The following is a 14,820-nucleotide window of genomic DNA, read 5'->3' as shown; positions in this document are numbered from 1 at the left end:
TTAACAGCCAGTGAGCGCAGCGGTTCCCAACCAGATTTATCAAGTCACAGACTACACACAGACCTTGCAATGGCAGGCCTGAGACACACTTTACAAGCTGCTTCTGTGGTTGGCACAACCAGTGCTGCAAGCCCACCAGCAGCATTTGATTTACAAGCCCCGGGCACACATGGTGCAGTGTACCAGGGTCTGACAAGTAAATCAAATACGCAATCATGGAATCACTAATTAGTACATCAATTTAACATAGGGAGCACTTGCACTGTGGCACTGAATAGCAGTGGCACTGTGCCCAAAGCATAAAACCAGCAAAAACATATCAAAAACAGAGGAGGCAATCTGACAAAATGGAAGGAAGACTCACACCATTGATGCCAAATCTAACATATGTCCCCTCCATCTGAAATGTGGGGAGAACTACCCTTCCCCTTTGAAGTTCTCTTCACTAAGGTGGAAAAATCTGGACAGACCATCAGCGTTGGCGTGTTCTGTACCAGGGCGGTGTTCTACCGTAAAGTCCATACCCTGTAGGGAAACGGACCAACTCAACAACTTTGTTTCTCACCCCTCATCTGCACTAGCCATCTCAGGGGCCTGTGGTCGGTCTGAACCAGGAAGTGAGTGCCAAACAAGTATTGTCTCAACTTCTTCAGTGCCCAGACCACAGCAAATGCATCATGCTCAATTGCACTCCACCTCTGTTCCTGTGGAAGTAACCTCCTACTGATGAAGGCTACAGGTTGGTCTAGACCCTCGTCATTAATCTGTGATAGAACAGCCCCCACACCATGCTCTGAGCATCTGTTTGAACAATGAATTGTTTTGAGAAGTTGGGTGCCTGAAGCACTGGTGCTGTGCACATGGCAGTCTTCAGGGCATAAAAAGCCTTCTGACAGGTGTCAGTCCAGTTCACTTTCAGTCCAGTTCACTTTCTTGGGCTGCTTCCTGAAGTCAGCTCAGTCAAGGGTGCAACAATGTTGCCATACCCCATGACAAACCTCCTGTAGTACCCTGTGAGTCCTAAAAAGTTTCTCATCTGTGTCTGAGTCTTTGGGGGTTCCCTGCCAGGATGGTATCATTCTTAGGTTGTAGGGGCACCACCTGGCCGCTCCCTACCTGGTGACCCAAGTATACCACGGAACCCTGCCCGATCTGGCGCTTACTCGCCTTGATCGTGAGGCCTGCCTTGTGCAGTGCCATCAACACTTCCCAAAGGTGGTGTGGATGTTCTTCCCAACTGGTGCTGAACACTGCAATGTCATCCAGGTAGGCAGCACTGAAATTCTCCAGTCCAGCCAACACCTGGTGACCAACCTCTGAAAGGTGGCAGGGGCATTCTTCATCCCAAAGGGCTTAACCCGGAATTGATAGTGCCCAACTGGTGTGGAGAATGTTGGCCTCTCTTTGGCCCCATCAGTGAAGGTGATGTGCCTGTACTCAGACGTCAAATAAAACGTGCTGAGGTACTGTGCAGCCCCTAACAGATCAATGAGCTCCTCAGCTCTGGGGATGGTGTGCGCGTCAGTCCTGGTGACTAAATTGAGTCCTCGGTAGTCCACACCGAACCGGAGTTCCGATGTGGCACCAGGCGCGGCAGCCTTTGGGACAAAAACCACTGGGCTGGCCCAAGGACTGTTTGGGGACTCAATCACCCCTAAAGCAAACATCTTGGAGTCTTCCTCCTTGATGTAAGCCCTGACCTCGTCAGTCACTCTGTAAGCCTTGTGCTTCGCAGGAGGACTGTCCCCAGTGTCCACATCATGGACGCACCACTCTGTGACACCAGGAACCAAGGAAAATAGATCAGAGAATTGCCCCAATGGTTGGCGACAATCTTGCTGCTGATCAGGGGTCAGTGTGGCAGAGAGGCTTACATCATCCACTGACCCATCTTGCTCTGTTGCAGACAGGAGGCCAGGAAGAGGCTCGGTCTCCTCCTCCATCCCATCATCCGTCGCTCGGAGCATACCTACATCGGACCTTTCTAAGTGAGGCTTCAGGCAGTTAACATGCAGGACCCTCAAAGGGTTTGTGGGAGACTATAAATCCATCAGATAGGTGATATCACTCTTACACTCCACCACCTCAAATGGACCAGTCCACCTTTCCTGGAGCGTGCAAGGCTGTACAGGGGCCATGGCCCAAACTTTCTGTCCAGGTTGAAGCTCAATCAGGGTGGCATTCTGCTCGTACCACCGCTTTATCTCTTCCAGGCTGGCTTTCAGATTTGCCTGAGCGAGATCTCTGAATCACTGAGTCTGGTTCCTGAAGGCCAGCATGTAACTGTATACATCCTGGGGAGTTTTCCTGCGAGATTGCTCTCAGCCTTCCTTGACCAGACTCAAAGGTCCTCCTACCGGGTGTCCATACAACAGTTCAAAGGGGCTGAACCCTAGAGACTTTTGTGGCACCTCACGGTAAGCAAACAGAAGGCATGGCAAGAGGATGTCCCACTTAGCCTCATTGGTTCCTCAAGACCCATGATCATGCTTTTAAGGGTCCGGTTGAATCTTTCAACCAGCCCATTACCTTGTGGGTGGTAAAGAGTGGTGAACTTATAGGTAACACCACACTCCTTCCACAGAGACTTCATATAATTGGAAATGAAGGGTGTACCTCGGTCAGACACCACCTCTCTGGGGAATCCCACACGAGAGAAAGTCCCCATCAGTGCACGTCCCACCACGGGGCTGTCACTGTCCTGAGTGGGATGGCTTCCGGGTACCGGGTAGCATGGTCCACCAAGACCAGGATAAACCTGTTTCCCAGGGCTGTCTTGGTGTCCAGTGGCCCCACAATGTCATTGCCCACCCGTTCAAATGGGGTACTGACTACAGGGAAAGGGTGGAGAGGAGCCTTGTGCTTCCTTCCACTTTTCCCACTTGCCTGGCAAGTTTGACAAGTTCTACAATGAGTATCTGAACTCTTCAACATCTGGGGCCAATAAAAGTGGCAGACAAGCCTTTCAAAGGTCTTGTTCTACCCCAGATGGCCAGCTAAAGGAACGTCATGAGCCAACCCCAGTAGGAAGGCTCTGAAGCACTGGGGTACCACCAACACATGGGCTGACCCAGGCTCAGCAACCTTAGGCTCGCTATACAGGAGACCGTTCTTCCAGTAGATCCAATGTGATCCAGACTGATCACCTGCTGCCTGGTCTGTGGCCTGTTGCCTTAAACCCTCAAGAGAAGGGCACTTCTTCTGCTCTTCACAAAATTCCTCCCTGGAGGGCCACCCTTCTTGCTGCTAATGGGTCAGCTCAGGTAGGTTCCCCAGTTCAGAAACTTGCTCCCCTGTAGGTTCCAGGGCATCCCCTCACGGTCTTCCTCCTCCTTGACCATGGGAACAAGGGGGCTGGCTTCCCGTGCCCCCTACCTCTTCTCTTTAAGACAGGTTCCTGGGCCATACTTTCAGGCTATAGGATCTCTTGAACCCCCTTAGCTGCCATAGACCGAGTGATCATACATGCCCACTCAGGCAGACCAACATCTCTACATGAGCCTTCTTCTCCACCTTAGCCCAAGGGGAGCTTTCCAGATCATTGCCTAACAGACAATCCACAGGCATGGCTGGCATCGCAGCTAATTGAAGAGTACCAGAGACCCCCCCACTCAAAAGGAACTTGAGCCACCTTGCAATGGCTCTCTGTGTTGTCAGTGGCAACAACTGGGAAGAATGCATTGGGGACCACCTGCTCTTCAGACACTTGACAGCTGTCACACTGACTCTGGTGTCGCTAAGAGCCTCCACTCTATGGCCATTGATGGTCACCCAATGCCTTTACTTTTTAGTGTTATCAGGCAGCTGAGTTTTTGGGACCATCTCAAAGTCTCCTAATGAGACAAGGGACATTTCTGTGGGACTTAAAGTTAGCCAGCGCACAACCTTATATTAAACGTATGAGTTAACAAACTATTTGAGACATAATGAAGAAAATCATTGAAGATTTCATTAAAACAAAAAGTGAAAAAGTCAACAAAAGTGTTTGAAATTATTTAAATCCCTTCAGGAGGATTTAAAGGAGAGTGCATACAGGGGGATACAACCAATGATATTGGGAGTATAATTTATGAAATTTCTGCGGGACCCCACCTATCTTGGGCACCCTTCTCCTCCCCACCCAGGGCTATACTGGCCATCTAACGGGGTGGTGCACGGGATGGCACATACTGACCCTGTTGGGGACACCGGGATCATACCAACGGTGTGCCACCTGCTTACACTGAAAGCAGGTAACAGTCCCCCTATGAACAGGTTTACCTGTCTGAGATCCTGACTTCTTCTCAGGGGGAGGCTGGGAACCCTTACCTTGGTTCCCTTGGGAATTATTTTGGGGCCCTTTCTGGAAATCCCTCTGTTTATCCTTGCCCCCCCCACTCTTTTGCTGGGGACCTTGTCCACCTTTGGCAGAGTCCCCCACAAGACCTTTGTGGACCCTGGTACTGACACAATGGTCCGCCTCCTCAGCAAGCTTTCTAGGGTTAGTTAACTTTCTATCAATAAGGTGCTGGCATAGCTCTGGAAAACAATTAGCAGACAAGTGCTCCCTGGCAATCAAATCATAGAGTGCTTGAAAATGATCCACATTGCTACCGCTCACCCAACCATCCATAGCTATGCAAATGTAAGATACATATTCTACCCAAGTGGTTCACTCCAGCTTCTTACAATTCCTGAACCTCTGTCTACAGAGTTCTGGGGTCAAACCATACCTTGTCATCAGGGCTTCCTTCATGTGAGCATAAGACATTCTATTCTCACTGGGAAGCTCTAACAAAGTATCCCTCCCCTCATTCAGCAAACGGCCCCACAACTCTGCTCACCAATCCTTCTCAGGGTCAACAATGCTATTTCATAGGCTGCAAACCACTGCCCAATATCTTCATGCTTATGGAAGTCTTTGATGAGAACCTTGGGGATATATACCCTGCGTTCTGAAGGCACAGATGGTGCGCTGCCACCAGAGGGATTGATCTCTAAGCCGTTCGCCTTGATCTCTAATTCCCTCAACATCCTCTCATGTTCCATTCTTATTCTCTCTCTCTCCAAGGACAATCTATTATTCTCTGCTTCCCTCTGACTTTCCATCTTAAGCTTAGCCATCTCCAGCTTGTGTGCCCATTTTCTCTCCCTATCTTCCAACTCTCTGGGGGACAGGTCTTTGGAAGAGATACTGCTGCCAGGTGGGGACGGTACCCCCCTGGCTGGAAACACTGGCCTATCCAGTTGCCCATCTGTATCCTCACTTGGCTCCACCACAAGATATGGGGCATGTCTTGCTTCTACCCAGGCCCTCAGCGCCTTTAGGTAGTCATCCGTTTTTAGAAATGCCTGGTGTAGCAACTTTCAATTTCTTGCAGAGATATTTGAGATGTTTCAAAGTGTAGGTTTCCAACCTATCCTCCTCAAAATCAAGATCCATAGATGCAACAGATGCTGGTCTACTCATGGCAGTAAGATTTGGGATTTTTCAGGAAAAAATAACAGTCCAAGGAAAAAAGAATTTTACCAAAAAAAGTATGTGGTCGTGTTTGGTTTGCACTCACTAGTAGTGTGCACCAATTACTGTATATGAAACACAAATGCAGGTCCAAATCCTCACTGCTGACCACCATTGTTAGATTTGGGGGACTCTAGTTGGCAATGGTATTCACCTTTGTCCAAATAGGGGCCCTTGCTTCTAAGTCAGGATAAGGGTATTACACTCCTAAATAACCCCTGCTCACCCCCTTGGTAGCTTGGCACGAGCAGACAGGCTGATCTCAGAGGCAGTGTGTTAAGCATTTGTGAATATACACAGTAATACAGTGAAAACACTACAGATGGACACAACACGTTTTATCAAAATAAGTATTCTTTATATAGACAACAAATTACAAAAATTCCCAATACTGTACTTAAGGTTGACTTAAAAATAGTAAAAGTTACTTAGCTCAAGTTGATGATAAATGCGACAAAGTTCTCAACAAAGTGCCTGGATTGGTAACGCAAAGTGAATAAAAGGCTTGCAAAAGGGGAAATGCGTCGGTTCTGTGATCCGGGGGAAATGAAGTCTTGTGCCTCAATGCTTGTGCAGAGTAAGGGATGTGTTGTGATCCTTACCGGTGCGGGGTTGATGTGTAGATTCTCGGTTTGCGGTCCGGTTGCGATATGCAAGATGGCGCCTCGATGCGATGATCCTGGTGCTATGAGAGAAGATGGCGCCCTTGATCCGATGATGCGATGACGCGGCAAAGACGATGCATTGGTGCAATGGCAGCCTTGCGAAGACTATGTACTTTGTACTTTGGAGCCGCGACAGGCCCTGCGACATGCTTCTCCGGAGATGTGATGGTGACTCTCTCGATGGTGTCATGCTTCTCCAGTGATGCGACAGCAGGCAGCTTTCGACGAAGATACACTTCCTGGCAAATGCGCTTCTCTGGCGGTGCGACGATTCCAACTGCGGCGGCGACACGCTTCTTCTCGCTGCATTGCGCTCCCAGCGACATGCAGGCTTCTGCAGTTAGAATTCCCAGCAAGGAAATTCAGGGGGGAGCTGGAGATAACGTCTTTCGTCCCTGTGACTTCAGCAGGAGGCAAGCACAAATGCAAGCCCTTATAGAATATTCTGTAGATGATGAAAGCCCCTAAAAAGTTCCTTCTCCTTTTCCTTGGCAATAAAGAAAACACTGCATGTCAACCCAGTAAACAGCACACTGGCAGAGGGGCAGTCCAAACTCCTGCAGCTTCCTTGGTTCTATTCCTTGGCAAAAATTCACTTGTTCTTAGAACTGATCTAAAGTTCTTGGGTCTGAGTACCAATATTTATACTACTTTTCTCTTTGTTCTCTGAAGGCAGAGGGGCCTTTGCCAAGTCCAATTCAGGTCCTGAGCACTCTGTTTACAGGACTACTTCTTTCCTTTTACAGTGCAGGGCAGAAACATCAGGTGCCCCACAGGAGGTGGAGCCAGCATTGTGGAGGGAAATCCCAGCCCTGGAGCACTTTGTTGGCATGATTCCTTCTCTTCTTTCACAGTGCAGGGCAGAGACATCAGCCGCACCCAAGAGGTGGAGCCAGCATTGTGGAGGGAAGGCCCAACGCTATTCATGTCCCAGGTACAACTCCTCCCTCCCATCTAGATGCAGATCTCCCTATTCATCACTGGGCTGACTCATTCTGTCTCCTGGAATCCCCCAGTCCTATCATTCAAACTCCAGATAAGGAATACACATCCTAGCAGAGGCAGGCCTTGGATAGTTAGACAAGAAAATACCTACTTTCTAAAAGTGGTATTTTCAAACAAAGAATGTTAAATCCAACTTTACTAAAAGATGTATTTTATCATTCTGAGTTCAGGCATACTAAATTTGAATTTCTACCATGTTCCCTGAGTCAGTTAGGATTATAAGAATGTAATAATCTAACTTCCCATTCTGGCCTATGGAGAACACGTAGCCTTGCAATAGTGAAAAACGAAAATGGCTGTAATTCAATATTAGGACATGCTACACACACCAGGGCATGTCCTACTGTATACTTACAATGCACGCTGCCTTTGGGCCTACCATAGGGGTGTCTGATATGAAGCAAAGGGAAGGTTTAGGTATTGGCAAGTGGGTACACTAGCCAAGTCGACATGGCAGTCACAGACTGCACACATGTCTTGCAATGGCAGATCTGAGACACACTTTACAAGCTGCTTCTATGGGTGGCACAACCAGTGCTGAAAGCCCACCAGCAGCACATGGTGCACTGTACTAGGGTCTGACAAGTAAATCAAATAACCCAATCATGGAATCACTAATTAGTACATCAATTTAACATAGGGAGCACTTGCACTGTGGCACTGAATAGCAGTGGCACAGTGCCCAAAGCATAAAACCAGCAAAAACATATCAAAAACAGAGGAGGCAATCCAACAAAATGAAAGGGAGACTCACACCAATGTTGCTAGGTCTAACACTCTGCCTCTGAGATAAGCATGACGGCTCATGCCAAGCTACCATGGGGGTGAGCAGGTGTTATTTTAGAAGTGAATCCCCCTTACCCTGACTAGGAAGAAGGACCCCTACTTGGACAGGGTAACAACCAGTCAACCAAAGACCCCCATTGCAACACTCTCCTGCTCCATTCCACTCTTCATCCTTGCAGCCCACTCTGGCATTGGCTGGTCTCTATTATGCCCAGAGTGCTGAATTTATAATAAACATAAATGCCAGGGCCCTCGTCAGGAGGCCACCGCAGCTTGCATCTCCTATTGCCATGGACAGCACTGTCAATGATAGTACCAACACAACTAACCATCACACTGCTACGAGTGTGATAATTCAGATTGTTCGAGTTCCCCAAATTTGTAAGAATGGATTGGATGGTAGGTATTAGTTGTTTTTATTGTATATTGAATTAAGAAACACCTTTTGTTCTGCGTGTCTCTAGCTGACCGTATAGTTCCATCAACTGATAGTAGTATTTGTTTGACACACTATTATCACTCTGTTTTTAATCTTGCCCCTAATAAAGTCTTTCTTTGGCATCATAACAGGCAATCTTAAACACCACTTTTCACTATTCTACACTTTTTGAGCACTGCAACTTCCCTTCAGCATTACCATCTTATCCTGTTGACTTTCTCTCACTGGTGGATCCTGTACTAGTGTCTCTCACAATACGTTTAGTGAGACACCTAGTAAGATACCAGTTTACCAAAACCCAGATGATGAGATTCCGCCAATGGGTGGGCTGATGGGTATTTTTCAGTTTCTCTCCTGACATTGACCAGCCTTCCACACCACATCTGAATATACAGATATTGGTAGCCTTCTCTAGACCCCTAGCATTCCTGTGTGTATTTTTGAAAGTGAGATTGGGGGATATGATGCAAGCAGGTCTTTAAAACACTTTCCCCTCAGACCCTTCTGTACATTGTGTTTTTTGTTTTTGTCTCTAGCTTTCACAAACAGTGCCACAATGTCACAGGTGCCGTAAGTGCTGGTGTTGACAATTAAGTGCCAGTACTGAGCAGTGGAAACCACAGGCTCAAATTACACACTGCCCACACCTGATGGCTCCCCAACCCCTCACCATTCTGTTGTTGGAAGAAATAAAAGAAAAAAAGGCCAGTATTGCATTTTTAGTTCAGTAAAAATAATGCAAAGTTCTGTCTCTGCTCTGCAGCCTACAATCAATCAGTATCAATCAGGAGTTTGTTAAAGCGCAACTACTCACCCGTAAGGGTCTCAAGGTGCTAGGGGTGGGGGGTTGCAGGTTCCATTCCATCAAGGAGGGGGGTCTGTCGAAGAGCCAGGTTTTGAGGTTTCTTGCGAAGATGGGGAGCGATGTTGTCTGTCTGAGGTGGAGCAGAAGGGCGTTCCATGCTTTGGCCGCGAGGAAGGAGAAGGAGCGGCCTCCCGATCTGGTCTTTCTGGTGCGGGGGACCTCGGCGTACGAGAGCTGGGCTGATCGTAGGGTCCTTTGGGGTGTGTGGAATTTGAGCCGGCTGTTCAGGTATGCTGCTCCAGTGCCGTGGAGAGCCTTGTGTGCGTCGGTGAGCATCTTAAAGGTGATTCTCGCCTCAACGGGGAGCCAGTGGAGTGTGCGCAGGTGCTGGGAGATGTGGCAGTGTTTTGGCAGGTTGAGGACCAGTCTTGCGGCGGCGTTCTGGATGTTCTGTAGCTTGCGGATGAGGTTTTTGTTTATACCGGCGTAGAGTGCGTTGCCGTAGTCGAGCCTGCTGGTGACCAGGGCGTGAGTGACTGTCTTTCGATGTTCGAGGGGGATCCAGTTGAAGGTCTTACGAAGGAGGCGGAGGGTGTGGAAGCAGAAAGATGCGACAGATTTGATCTGGCGGTCCATTTTGAGCTCGGAGTCCAGGATGATTCCCAGGTTCCGTGCGTGGTCTGTGGGGGTTGGCGGGTTTCCGAGGGCGGTGGGCCACCAGGTGTCGCTCCAGGCGTCGGGGTGTGGACCCATGATGAGTACTTCTGTTTTGTTGGTGTTTAGTTGTAGGCAGCTTTTTTTCATACATTTGGCAACGGCTTCCATGCCTTCTTGAAAGTTGCGTCTGGCGGTGTTGGGCTCATTGGATAGGGAGAGGATGAGCTGGGTGTGGTCTGCGTATGACACGATGTTGAGTCCGTAGGTTCTGACGATGGGGGCAAGTGGAGCCATGTAGACGTTGAAGAGCGTCGGGCTGAGGGAGGAGCCCTGGGGGACTCCGCAGGTGGTAGGTGTGGGGTCTGAGAGGAAAGGGAGGAGTCTGACCCGTTGCGTCCTGCCGGAGAGGAAGGAGCAGATCCAGTCGAGGGCCTTGTCCTGGATTCCTGCGTCGTAGAGTCTGCGTATTAGGGTGCGGTGGGAGACTGTGTTGAACGCCGCTGTTAGGTCTAGGAGGATGAGGGCTACTGTTTCTCCTTTGTCCAGTAGGGTGCGGATGTCGTCTGTTGAGGCGAGGAGGGCAGTTTCCGTACTGTGGTTTTTCTGAAGCTGGATTGGGAGGAGTCGAGGATGTTGTGTTCTTCAATGAATGTGGCGAGTTGGCTGTTGATGGCTTTCTCGATGACTCTCGCTGGGAAAGGGAGCAGGGAGATGGGTCTGTAGTTTTTGAGGTCAGTGGGGTCCGCTGAGGGTTTCTTCAGGAGGGGGTTGACCTCGGCGTGTTTCCAGTCGTCAGGGAACGAGGCGGTCGCCAGGGAGCGGTTGATGGTGTGGCAGAGCATGGGTGCGATGGTGTCAACGGATCTGTTGAAGATGTGGTGGGGGCTGGGGTCCTTGGGGGTCTCTGGATGGATTGACTTCATTGTCTTCAGTGTGTCTTTGGTGGTGAGGGCTGTCCAGTCATCAATCGCTGGTTTCCGGGTGTTGGGGGTAGTTGGTGAGGGTTCAGTGTGTTGGTTATCTTCGTCGAAGTTGTCGTAGATGCTCTTTATTTTGTGGTGTAAAAAGAAGAATCTCATACTGTACACCGGGTGTGCAGCTATTCATTCTGCGCAAATAGCGCTTAGGAATGAATTGAGTCTATTTGTTTTAGGTGGTGGCCAATGCTCGTTTCAACACTTTTTTCTTGCTTCCATTCCATATGTGGTTGCATGAATCGACAACTTGCAAGAGTTTACAGGACATTACGTTTGTCTGCACTGAGACCCCATGCCTGCATCTGCCTCTCTGAAGAAGCCATAGTGTGTTTCAGATCATATGGCATCACTTCACGCAGAGAGTGCTTCAATATATAACTCCTATGTCTTACAGTATCATAATCAAACTGTGGGTAATGCGGGTTTTAGTTCCTTTAGCCAATTATCGACCTCAGAAAGATGAAAACTTAAGTCAAACAAGAGGTATCTGCTAGACTGTGATCCCACCAGGGGCGCAACACCCACAGGGCTCAAAGGGCTTCAGCCCTCCCCCTCTCGTTGTATGTGTCAGAAGATAATGTGCATGTTGACATCAGTGACAATGTTTTAGATCGTGATTCCTCCACTGTAGCCTCAGGATCTTCAAATGAAGCCCATATGCATGGAGGTTGGGAGGGAACCTGCGCTAGATCTGGCAGAATATCTAAGTTACCCAGTACGTACAAAGATTATGATTTGAGGTAACACTTCCTTTAGAAAGGGAGATGTTGTAGTTCTAGACTTTATATTTCTTTTCTCCAGCTATTGGTCAGTTAGCACGCGCCAGCTGTGGAATGTTGATTACATATTTATGTGACATCAGTGCTCTAGCCCCGGACTGATAGTTGACCTTCGTTGACTCGGGCAGTCACATGTTCCTCCCCACAAGCTCTGTTCTTCTACAATAAATCTTTATTTCATACAGTACTATTTCCGTGATTGTGTTTATTTAATCACTACAGCGAGGCCTATTGGGTTTGCCAATGCTTGTTAAAAAATTATAGGGTATGAGATCAGGCCCCAGCCACGTGGAGAACGGTGTGCTTGTTAACCGCGTTCACTTATTCCCTGCGTACATGATGGGTATTTACGCTCCAACACTTTTAAACATCACGAGCCTCGACAGTAGGCGAGAGTGATAGAGACGCGAGTTTTAGTGACAGAAACTGTTAACTATGTAGTCTTAATGGAGTAGCACGTGTGTGTTGGGGGGAAGTGAGCGCGCGAACTTGATCATGGACAATGACAGTAATGAGGCCTGGCACGCGGCACATCCTGCTGTTTACATCCCGCCTCCACTGCCCGAGTCCTCATTGGCTGCAGAGTTCAACGCATCCCAAGACTGACCTCCATTTAGTGCAAATGAGGAAACAGAGTTGATAGTTCCTTGATATGTGAAAATAACGCGGCCTCGGGGAGACATTTAAGATGCTCATTGGCAGGAAACCCACGGAGATGCGATCGGGAAGGTTACGTACAACGTCATCTGTTCCTTGCTGCCATTAAGAGAATGTTACGCAATCAGACACCATTTCCCTTCTTGTTAGAATCCTTGTCACAGTCCCAAATTAACTACGTGCCATTTTCGGATCACATTAAAATCGTCTAAATGCCCGGAAACTGGACGGCTTCCATGGCAACGTGGTGATGTCAGTTATTAGTGCATCAATCATCAGAAAATAGCAAGAGTTCTGTTTTATTTCTTCCGAATTGTATTTTATTTGTATTCTTTCAATGCATTTTCCTGAGGAAGCGCGCACCCTTGAGTGCCAGGCGAATTTTACTTTACATATTGCTGTATACTGAAAAATATGTAGAGTGTGACATGACTCCAGTGCAGTAAAGCTGAGGCTTTCTAGGACACATTTACCACAGATGAACTTATGTTACGAAACATTTCCTTTATTTGAGCTATGTCTGGCTTTTCTGAGTGTTTCCTGTTGTATGCCCTGTTCCACATGTCAGCTATTAATATCTTGTAGATTGTTGCTTTTTCCAATTCGGTCCTAAAAAACTGACATTTGGTACATTATTAAGGTAGCATACAGCAGGGGTGTGTGGGACCTTCACCCTTTTTCAGGGTTACCCCCAAACATTTTGCCATACTCATGTATTTTTTTCTCACCTGTTTTGGTTGGCTTTAGGACTCTGGGCACTTTACCGCTGCTATTAAGGGCTAAAGTGCATGTGCTCTCTCCTTTCTAGGGCTGGGCATAGTTCGCGAAGTAGCGCTACGCATAGCTACGTGAAGTGCACTTCGCACTACGCGAGTAACGTGTAGCACTACGCGAATTGCATAGTACCCTGTTCGCACTGTGCACAATGCCGTTTTCAATGGTAATTTCTGATCTAAAAGGAGTAGCGTTACCATGTTTGGTATGTTTTGGAATAGTGGTGATAAATCCCAATCATTGTTGTGCACTTCTAATATTTTTTATGATGTTACCTCCACATCAAAGACATTTTAAGTATAAGTACTGGGGCTCTGACCCCATAGTTTTAGACACTGCATGAGACTTTAACCAGATGCTGCTGACTCTACATTGGGCAGCAGAGGATCGCTGTGCTGCCAGGAAAAACTATCACTTGGACTTTGCATTGCTGTTCTTACCTACTTGCCTGCTGAGCTAGCAGAGAGAATAGACACTGTCACTCTGCTAAGAAATCCACTGTGCTGGTCTGTTGCCTGCATGCCTGTTCTGTGTGCCCCCATTGTTCTCTAGGGACGGGGGTTGGCCCCTTCCCTGCTCAGTGTAGGATCCCTAAAGGATCCCAGGACAGCGTTGCTTTTGGGCTAAAGAACACAGCATGTGCTTTTTCTACAAGACGCATAGTGAGCGCTTCATTTGGACTTTTGTCTGTCCTAACAAGAAGCAGTAGCGAGCGCTCTTGGCAATGGAAATCAGTGCTAGTTGAGCACTCTTGTTCAGCTTCAAACTAAGTTGTGGCGTTTTGGTCAAACAAGCACAGGGTGAGCGCATGTCTTCCACTTAACAGTGCACGCTGAATGCTTAGTGCTACCTCCATGCTGGCTAAACTCCACAATCCGCTGGTGAAGGGAGATTCTGTGAAGCACCATACCTAAGGAGAGCTGCATCACCTAACAACCTGGGTGGGCCAGCCACCTGAGAATTGATAGCCCACTCTGCCCCAGAGCGCTTCGTGAGTGAGGTGCAAACAAAGGAGTTGGCTCGTCCCCAAGGCTGTCGGCATCGCTGCAGGCACCTTATCCCCGGCTCTAAGGGTCTGCAGATATTGTGGGGGGCCACAGGGAAGAGACAGCCATCCTGCACTCATTTGCATATGGCCCTGAAAGTTGGCAGCTGCACCGCGTGCTCGCAGGCAGCTGGATGTTCTTATTTGTGACGTTGAGTGTTGCCCATAGTAGCTGTGCTACTGGAATTCCCCAAACCTTCAGGGATGACCATGGAGGACCCCATGTGAGATCCCTATCTCAAGGAATCCCCATACAAACCCAGAGTAGCCCGCATTGCCAAGTAACAATGATTTGGCGCTCAGAAGGTTCCTGCGTCCTAAGTTTAACTGGTGAATGGAATTCTTGTCATGGGCTCTCCATATTACTGTAATATGCCTAATGTGAGTGTAGGTGGGCTGCACCCTAGGCACTAGTGGGAAATATTTTATGAACTCTGCTTGATTTGCCCTGTGTGTTAATGGTGTTACTTAGTGGTCATGTACTATGATGATACCTGACGATTTATATGGGCTCGCTCTAACCTAACTGCTGCATTTCATGCCCTGATTTGATGATATATGTTGTTTTTACCATGCATTGTCAGGATAAAGAATATTATTTCAGGATGTACCTTGTATGTGCAGTGAGGGTGTTTTCATGATTTGTGCCACATATAAGTCTTTATCTTATGGCACTAACTGTGATGTTATGACAGTTTCCTAGTTAGCAAAGTGATTATTGCTTTATGTGA

The sequence above is a fragment of the Lissotriton vulgaris genome, chromosome 1_2 (assembly GCF_964263255.1).
Source record: "Lissotriton vulgaris chromosome 1_2, aLisVul1.2, whole genome shotgun sequence".
Lineage (NCBI taxonomy): Eukaryota > Metazoa > Chordata > Amphibia > Caudata > Salamandridae > Lissotriton > Lissotriton vulgaris.
The sequence above is the reverse complement of the archived record's forward strand: the minus strand, read 5'-3'. Positions refer to the sequence as shown.